Below are 10,357 nucleotides of genomic sequence, written 5' to 3'. Positions count from 1 at the left end.
AAAGTTGAAGTTGCCGTCCCTAAGTAGCCTAAACACCTTAGGAGACACAACTCATCACACAAACAAAATGGGTTAAGTTGCGGTGGAATGTATGGTGGGCACGGTTATGCGGAAGGTATGGCGGTGGTTGATGAAGAAGCAACTGTCCCTAAGTAGCCGAAACACCTTAGGAGACTCAAGTCACTACTCAAACAACCTCAAATGCTATGGGGAACAAAATGGGTTAGGTTGCGGAAGTCGGTGGTGGCTATGCGGATGATATGATGGAGGGCCTAGGCAAACTTGCCAAATTTTGGAAAATTTGATGGAGTCAAATGGTGTTGGTGGTATTTTTGTGGGATGGGGGATGTCAATAGCTTCAAAACGAGCTAAAGAACGTCAAAATCAGACTCCGGATGAATTAGTTATGGCCGAAACGGTGAAATGGGAAAAGCTGAAATGACAGGGGCCGGACATCCGGGGCTCGGGCCGGATTTCCGGGACATGATGTCCAGAAACATGTGCGAAAATGCACTCCAGGAGCCGGATGTCCGGGCTAATGGCCGGATTTCCGGGCTGGCCGGATGTCCGGGGGTCGGGCCGGATGTCCGGGCTCCAAATCCGAGGATGAACTCGAGGAACTCGATTTTGGGGCGGAAATTGATGATTTCGGGGGCAAAATTTGATGGATTTCGTGGATGGAAGGTGGGGAAACTTGGGGAGATGCTAGATCCACTTGATACCAAGCAAATCCACGGATCAAAATCAACAAAACATCATCAAACCAACAAATCACAAAAAAAAATTGGGGCTATTTTTGGTGGGAATTTTCGGATTTTAGGACGAAATCAAGCAAAAGAAGGCTAGAAAACGATGGGAGGGACTCCAAATACGTGATAAACATGGCTCATGATACCATATGATGTGGGGCTAACCCGGTGTAGGCCGATCTTTCACGATTGGAGTGGGATCCCTCGAAGAACACGATGAACACGGGGAAGAACGGGGAGAAATCACAATGGGAAACACTCAAGAACAAGTCCAATCACACATCCACTAGACAATCAAACACACAAGATCACAAGATACATGAACAACAAAGGGAAAAATACAAGGTAAGGTTCATCTCCAAGAGGAGGTCTTGATGATATCCTAGATGGATCTTCCCACAAGGGGGTCTTGATGATATCCCGCAGGATCTTCTCACATGGAGGTCTTGAACTCCATGGGAGTGGTAGTCTCTCTCTCTCAAGAGTAGAGGTAGGAGCAAAGCTCACCTAAGAATGAGCTATCATATTTGCTAACCCTAACTCGAGGAAGGGGATGGAGTATATATAGGCTAGTCCACGAAGGGGTAAGTGAGGATGGGATACATGGGCCTTTGGCCTGACTCTGTGCGCAGGCAGGCGCCGGATGTCCGGGCTGGGGGCCGGATGTCCGGGCGTTCGCGGGAGGCTGGATGTCCGGGGCATGGGCCGGATGTCTGGGCTGGTGAGGTCGGCCTCGGTGCTCTCTGGATAGGGGCGTCAGATTTCCGGGCTTGTGGCCGGATGTCCGGGCTGTCGGGAGGCGCCGGATGTCCGGGCTTGCGGGCCGGATGTCCGGGGCCTGTAGGTACTTGGCGGCTGGGCGGCTGCTGTGGGTGAAGCTCCAGGGGCCGGATGTCCAGGGTCCTGGCCGGATGTCCGGGTCCTGGGGGTTGTCTCCGTCTTCTTTCGTTGCCGCTTCCAGGCTTCCCTTGCGGATGGTGTAGTTGTTCCTTGGCGCTTGCACTCCTCCTCAACATCCGTGAAGCTCCGACAATACCTATGCATGCACACGGGAGAAGTGTCAAGTAGTATACCATCCTCGAAGGGGTCAAGTGAGCACGTGTAAAGGAGAAGATTCACCTTTATGTATGAGAAGTAGAGGTCACACGTGTCACTTGTCAAACGGACTCTTGACATGGTGATGACCGTAGGATGCTCCGCATCACCTCCCCATGAACACGACAACGATGCAGTTTCTCCGTTCCGACCCAGCCATGTACACGAGCCCTGGCCGTACATATGCGCGAGTAGGCGTTCGAGACCCCGCCCTTATGTATGTACGTGGCCGTATTTACTTGCTTGCACCCTGGCCGATGTACATAAGTGTATATGCTACGTGCGTGCCTCTACTATGACACGTGCGCGCCTCTACATCGACCAGTATGTACGTACATGTTCGCAATCAGAATGACAACGCTACGTATGCTTCGACTAGGTGGGTCCCGACTGTCAGGCACTTCCTTGCGTGCGAAGATGTAGCTGGTGGGTCCCAGCAGTCAGGGGCGAATCATTTTTTTTGCCCGTAATATGGACGCACTTCCTTGCGTGCGAAGATGTAGCTGGTAGGTCCCAGCAGTCGGGGGAAATGTTTTTTTGCGAAATACGGTGGCCCGTCCGGTGGGTCCCTGCTGTCAGGTGGAGGAATCATTATTTTCCGTGTAATAAGGAGGCACTTCCTTGCTGCAGCCGTGGACCCAGCTATCAGCCTCTCCACATACAGTCCACGTCCGATGGAAGTCGTTCGACCATGTTGACCACGCCGTGCCGAGAGCACCAGGGCGGTGGACGACGGCGATGCCTAGGAAGGGGACGACACGGTGCCGGGGAAGACGCGGCAGTGGATACCCACGCGGAGAGGAGTACGAGGGTTCACTGGTTCGGCTGCGGTGTGAGGCTGCCGTCGCCACAGAATAACAGGGGGTGTGGGTGAGTAGAGGGATGGCCTGGCCAGCGGTGGGAGTAGTAGGGGGCGGTGAGGCCTCTGCGACATCACAACCGACCACGAGAGGCAGGAGCACGTGGCACGACCGGCGCTGGTTTGAGCGGCTGGAGCAAGAAGACTAGAGGTTGAAGAAGCACTACGGCCGTTGGAGGAACATCGTACGGTAACAGGAGCTTGAATCGTTCATATTGACTAAGTTGACAAAGCCCTCCATCCCCGTCAACTTGGTAGGCCCACAAGTCAGCCTCCCACTATGCTGGGTTCCAGTTGGCAGGGGGAGTATCCATTTTTTGTGTGTAATAAGGAGGCACTTCCTTGCGTGCGAAGATAGCTGGTGGGTCCGACCTGTCAGCGGGGGGTGATGGGGTTATGTACCTAGGGTAGGGTCATGGACCTGATCCAAGTAACTTACCCTAGGGCATCCTTAGAAGAGGTTGCCTTCCAGTCGACCAACGAGGATCCACTCGACTGGCCTGAAGGACTCGACCACAAAGACTCACTCGACCACCAGGAGGTCAAGAGGCACTCTGCACTGCAACGGCCTGTAATCAAGTAGACTTTATGATAGTAAAGGCACTTTATGTGGGGCGTTACCAGTAACGCCCCAGACTTAACCCACCTTAAACCCTCTCCTGCGTGGGCTGGCTAGGGTCCTGGCGCACTCTATATAAGCCACCCTCCTCCACAGGCAGAAGGGGTCGGCACCTTGTAATTCATACATTCATAATCCACTCGACCGCCTCCGGGCTCCGAGACGTAGGGCTGTTACTTCTTCCGAGAAGGGCCTGAACTCGTACATCCTTTGTGCTTACAACCTCTCCATAGCTAGGACCTTGCCTCTCCATACCTACCCCCCACTCTACTGTCAGACTTAGAACCACGACAGTTGGCGCCCACCTTGGGGCCGGTGTTTTAGCGATTTTGTGGAGAAGTTGCGATTCTTCCGAGTACTCTCATCATGGTGTCTGCTGGAGTTTTGGTCAAGGGTCAAGAGATCCGTCTCGGCACTCTCACCTTCATCGCCGACGACTCCGCATGGCTCCAGGAGGCTCCACTCGACGTAGACGCGCTCCCCGTCCGCGGTGCGACGCATTTTCGCGCATGTGTCCGCGGCGTTCTGCTGCGGCAACCGTCGACCCAGTATCGGTCGGCTCCTCCATCGTCCACCCTCCCGGTCTCCCGCCAGCGCAAGCGCTCAGGCCGGTCGAGGCTTCAGCGATGGGTGAGTCACGCGGTGGCTCGCCAATCGGCCACTACACAAGTTGCGGCAATCGAGCCCAACGAATCTCTCTACGGCTTGTTCGATCAGTCGACTGGCTCCGGAGAGACTGCATCCGAGTGCGGAAGCAGTGATCCAGCGGCGGAAATCTTGATGGTCGACGGGCCCCACAGCCCTCCTGGCTTCGCCCGTGGTGGTGGAGCAGGTGACGGCGGCGACCCTGCACGAGACTACGAAGAGTACCAGCCCGAGCCACTCGACTCTCTGCAAAGAGAAGAGCTTCGCCGCAGGAACGAGGATCCCCTGCGTATTCCCATCGCAGGAGAAACCCCCGAGGCTCGTGCCTTGGAGGAGGCGCGTCTGGCCAATTTGGCCGAGCGCACTCGACTGGAGAACCTTCAGCGAGCACTCGACGAGCGCGCGCGGCAACGAGTTCCCGACACCAGTCGACGTCAACTCTTCCCGCCGACTCAGGTATATCGAACCCCAATTCAGAATTTAGCAGCTGCGACCCGTATAGCAGAGTCCATTCAGCCTTCGCAGTCGGAAGCTGGCAGAGGTTTGCTGCAGATCAGGGATCTGCTTCGGGCAGCAGGAGATCAGAATTCAGCCGTGTCTCAGTCGCGCAACAGAATTCACAGTCGATCTGTCACTGTGAATACGGTTCAGTCGGCTCACAGCCCCAGATCGCCTCCGCGGCACGAAGGGCGTGAGAATCGGCGAGATCAATATGGCGACAGACTCGACCGAGATGATAGGCGTCGAGTGCCCTATTCCCCTCCGAGGGGTGGGTCTTACGCTCCTCGGCAGCCAGATGATAGGCGTCAGTACAGTACAGGGCGTAGGGTTCCAGTTGACCCCAGAGAGCCAGGCTTCGACGCGCGATCCATTATCGTGCAAGGGTTGGTCGACCGGAACAGAGCCCATCGAGGCGCACTCGACAGAGATGTACCCACGAGCAGTCGAGTACATGTTTCTGGTCCTGAATGTTTCAACAGAGCTATCAGAGCCGCAGTTATCCCCCCCAATTTTAGGTTGGCAACAGGAGTCAGCAAGTTCACTGGTGAGTCTAAGCCTGAAACTTGGCTTGAAGACTACCGAGTGGCAGTTCAGATTGGTGGTGGGAATGACGAGGTGGCCATGAAGCATTTGCCCCTCATGTTGGAAGGTTCTGCCAGGGCATGGTTGACTCAATTACCTCCTAGCAGCATTTACACTTGGGAAGATCTGTCCCGAGTGTTCGTCAGAACGTTTGAAGGGACTTGCAAGCGACCAGCGGGATTGACAGAGTTGCAAGTCTGCGTGCAGAAAACTAATGAGACTCTCAGAGAGTATATTCAGAGGTGGATCACTTTGCACCACACTGTGGAAAATGTCTCTGATCATCAGGCAGTATGCGCCTTCAAAGACGGCGTCAAGAACAGAGAACTGAGTTTGAAATTTGGTCGAACCGGTGACATGACCTTGAGTCGGATGATGGAGATTGCTACCAAGTACGCCAACGGCGAAGAAGAAGACCGACTCCGAAGCGGCAAGCACAAGCCGAGTCAGTCGGAAAAAGGAAACACCAGTCGGAAACAGAAGCGGAAGGCTGAACCGGCAGCTCCTGGAGAGGCTCTAGCCGTGACTCAAGGAAAGTTTAAGGGGAAACCAAAAGGATCCTGGAACCCCAAGAAGGTAAAGGATAAAGAAGGGAACGACGTGATGGATATGCCGTGTCACATTCACACGAAGAAAGATGAAGAGGGGAATATCATTTACCCAAAGCATACCACTCGCCAATGTCGACTCCTGATCCAGCAGTTTCAGGGAAAACAGTCTAAGGACAAGGAGAAGGAGTCGGACAAGGCCGAAGACAAGAGGACAGTGAGGGAGGATATCCGCATATCAACTCCACTCTGATGATCTTTGCAGATGTGGAAAGCAGAAGTCGACTGAAAGTGATTAACCGAGAGGTGAACATGGTTGCCCCAGCAAAGGCAAATTATCTGAAGTGGTCTCAAACACCCATCACATTCGACCAATCTGATCACCCGACTCATATTGCCACCCCCGGGAGGCAAGCTTTGGTGGTCGATCCAGTTGTCGAAGGCACTCGACTGACAAAGGTGCTGATGGATGGTGGAAGTGGGCTGAACTTATTGTATGCAGACACATTGAAAGGTATGGGCATTCCGATGTCCCGACTGAGCACTAGTAACATGAGCTTCCATGGAGTTATACCAGGGAAGAAGGCCGAGTCACTCGGCCAGATAGCTTTGGACGTAGTGTTTGGTGATTCGGAGCATTTTCGCAAAGAAAAGTTGACGTTTGAGGTCGTGGATTTTCAAAGTGCATATCATGCCATTTTGGGGAGACCAGCCTATGCACGGTTCATGGCTCGACCATGTTACGTGTACCTCAAATTGAAGATGCCCGGTCCCAAAGGTGTGATCACTGTCACCGGTGATAGGAAAAAGGCAGAGGAGTGCTTTCAGAAGGGCTCCAAGATTGCCGATTCCCAAGTGACAGCGGTCGAGTTCGAAGAATACAAGCAAAACGCAGATCCGAGTGACTTGCTGCGATCCAAGAAGCCCGCCACAGAGTCTGCATTTCAGTCGTCCGGTGAGACGAAGCCTGTTCACATTCACCCGACCGACCCCGAAGCAGCCCCGACCCGCATCTCCACAACACTCGACCCAAAATAGGAAGAAGCGCTCATCCAGTTCCTCCGTGAGAACTGGGACATTTTTGCATGGAAGCCCGCTGACATGCCAGGTGTTCCCAGGGGACTGGCTGAGCATCGCCTAAGAGTCGACTCGTCTGCAAAACCAGTCAAAGAGCATCTTCGGCGGTCCGCCGTCCAGAAGAGAAAGGCCATCGGTGAAGAAGTGGCTCGACTGTTAGCGACAGGATTTATCCGAGAGATATACCACTCCGAGTGGCTCGCTAATGTCGTCATGGTTCCTAAGAAGGACAAGTCGCTCCGAATGTGCATTGATTTCAAGCACATCAACCGGGCCTGCCCGAAAGATCACTTTCCTCTCCCTCGCATAGATCAAATTGTTGACTCGACCGCGGGATGCGAGAGGTTGTCTTTTTTAGATGCTTACTCCGGGTACCACCAGATCCGTCTGTACGGGCCCGATGAGGTAAAAACAGCTTTCATCACTCCATTCGGGTGCTTCTGCTATATCACCATGCCATTCGGCCTCAAGAATGCCGGAGCCACATTTATGCGAATGATTCAAAAGTGTCTACTCACCCAAATCAGTCGGAATGTGGAAGCTTATATGGATGATATCGTTGTCAAGTCACGAAAAGGTTCCGACCTGTTTGCTGACCTCGCCGAAACATTTGCCAACCTCAGAAGGTATGATATCAAGCTCAATCCATCAAAGTGCACATTTGGAGTTCCTGGTGGCAAGTTACTCGGTTTTCTCGTTTCCGAACGGGGAATCGACGCTAACCCAGAGAAGATTGGCACTATTCTCCGAATGAAACGCCCTGTGCGAGTGCACGATGTCCAGAAGCTTACTGGATGCTTGGCCGCATTAAGTCGATTCATCTCACGACTCGGTGAAAAGGCACTGCCTCTTTACCGACTGATGAAGAAGGCTGACAAGTTCGAGTGGACTCCAGAAGCTGATGCAGCGTTTGCCGAGCTAAAAGCTCTGCTCTCCACCCAGCCGGTGCTTGCTGCTCCAATCAGCAAAGAGCCTCTGTTGCTCTACATCGCAGCCACAGGACAAGTCGTCAGTACTGTGCTAACGGTCGAGCGGGAAGAAGAAGGAAAAGCTCTCAAAGTTCAGCGCCCAGTGTATTATTTGTCTGAAGTCTTGACTCCATCCAAGCAGAGATATCCTCATTATCAGAAGCTTGTGTATGGAATATACATGACCACAAAGAAGGTTGCTCATTATTTCTCTGACCATTCCATCACAGTCGTCAGCGACGCTCCACTATCAGAGATTTTGCACAACAGAGATGCAACTGGTCGAGTGGCCAAATGGGCGATTGAACTTCTTCCCCTTGATATCAAGTTTGAGGCAAAGAAAGCCATTAAGTCCCAGACGATAGCAGATTTCCTCGCCGAGTGGATTGAACAACAGCAGCCGACTGAAGTTCACTCGGAGCATTGGACCATGTTTTTTGATGGCTCTAAGATGTTGAATGGTTCCGGTGCTGGGGTTGTCCTGGTTTCCCCCAGAGGAGATAAGCTCAGATATGTGCTCCAGATTCACTTTGATTCCTCCAACAATGAGGCAGAATATGAGGCCCTCCTATATGGGTTGCGCATGGCCATTTCACTCGGCGTCCGTCGCCTAATGGTCTATGGCGACTCGGATTTAGTGGTCAATCAGGTGATGAAAGAGTGGGACGTGAGAAGCCCAGCCATGACTGGATACTGCAGTGCAGTGAGGAAGCTGGAGAAGAAGTTCGAGGGGTTGGAGCTCCATCATATACCCCGACTGAAAAATCAAGCAGCTGATGATCTAGCAAAGATAGGTTCCAAGAGAGAAGCCATTCCGAGTGGTGTGTTCTTGGAGCATATACACACTCCGTCAGTCAAAGAAGATCCTTTCGCCGAAGAAACTCCGCAGCCCAAGAGCGCCACAGATCCGACTGAAGTTGAAGTCCCAGCGGTGGTCGACTTGATCGTGGAGGTTTTGGTGGTCATTCCCGACTGGACGATTCCGTATGTCGCATATATCTTGAGGAAAGAGCTTCCGGAGGATGAGGAAGAGGCTCGACAGATCGTCCGTCGATCTAAGGCCTTTACCGTAATCAAAGGACAATTATATAGGGAAAGCGCGACTGGAGTCGGTCAGAAGTGCATAACACCAGAAGAAGGTCGACTCATCCTCAATGATATTCACTCGGGGACCTGTGGTCATCATGCGTCCTCTCGGACCATCGTGGCCAAAGCATACCGAGCCGGATTTTACTGGCCCAAGGCGAATGAGATGGCAAAAGAGATAGTGGATAAGTGCGAAGGATGTCAGTTCTACTCGAATATGTCGCACAAGCCTGCGTCAGCTTTGAAGACCATCCCACGCGTCTGGCCTTTTGCAGTTTGGGGGCTGGACATGGTCGGTCCTTTGAGAACAGGACGAAGCGGTTTCACGCATGTACTGGTGGCAGTCGACAAGTTCACCAAGTGGATCGAGGCTAAACCAATCAAGAGCCTTGACACAGGTACTGCTGTTAGCTTCATCAGAGAACTAATATTCAGATATGGAGTCCCGCACAGCATCATTACGGATAATGGGTCGAACTTTGACTCAGAGGAATTCAGAGCTTTCTGCGACTCCCAGGGCACACGGGTCGACTACGCTTCAGTCGCCCATCCGCAGTCGAATGGACAAGCAGAACGAGCTAATGGACTGATTCTTAAGGGATTGAAGCCTCGACTGATGCGTGATCTCAAACACGCGGCTGGAGCTTGGGTCGATGAACTTCCCTCTGTACTCTGGGGACTGCGGACCACACCTAATCGGTCGACCGGAAGAACTCCATTCTTCTTGGTCTACGGAGCCGAAGCGGTCTTACCAAGTGATCTTCTGCATAATGCTCCCCGAGTCGAAATCTACAACGAAGCAGAAGCTGAACAGGCGCGGCAGGACGCAGTCGAACTTTTAGAGGAAGAAAGGGAGATGGCTCTGATCCGATCGACCATCTACCAACAAGATTTGCGCCGTTTCCACGCCAGAAATGTGAGAGGTCGAGCCTTCCAGGAAGGGGATTTGGTTCTCCGAGTGGATCAGCACAAACCACACAAACTTGCTCCTTCTTGGGAAGGCCCCTTCATCGTCACTAAGGTCCTCCACAATGGGGCGTACCGTCTTTACAACGTCGAGCATAATATCGACGAGCCCCGAGCTTGGAACGCGGAGCTACTCCGCCCATTCTACACTTAAGTTTTATCATTCGGGCGAGTTGCAATAAAGTACTTTTGTAGTTCATGGACCTCAAAATAATAGTGTCATAGTTCCTCCACAATATCTGTCACTTTTTATTTTCCAATAAAATTCCCCTCAGTGGGTGACTTAGTTGCGAATCCGTTTCGCCTAAGTTTGTAAAAATCCTGCCGAGTGAAGAGCAATCCTCTCACTCGGAGGCTTAGCTGCGAATCCGTTTCGCCTAAGTTATCAAAATCCTACCGAGTGGTAAGCCAGCCTTCCACTCGGAGGCTTAGCTGCAGCCTTGTGCTCGCCTAAGTTATCAAAATCCTGCCGAGTGAAGAGCAATCCTCTCACTCGGAGGCTTAGCTGCAGCCTCGTGCTCGCCTAAGTTATAAAAATCCTACCGAGTGAAGAGCAACCCTCTCACTCGGGGGCTTAGTTGCAGTCCAAGCACTCGCCTAAGTTGTGAAAATCCTACCGAGTGAAGAGCAATCCTCTCACTCGGAGGCTTAGCTGCAGCCTC

Source organism: Triticum aestivum, chromosome 7B (assembly GCF_018294505.1).
Source record: "Triticum aestivum cultivar Chinese Spring chromosome 7B, IWGSC CS RefSeq v2.1, whole genome shotgun sequence".
Lineage (NCBI taxonomy): Eukaryota > Viridiplantae > Streptophyta > Magnoliopsida > Poales > Poaceae > Triticum > Triticum aestivum.
This window is presented reverse-complemented; position numbering follows the sequence as displayed.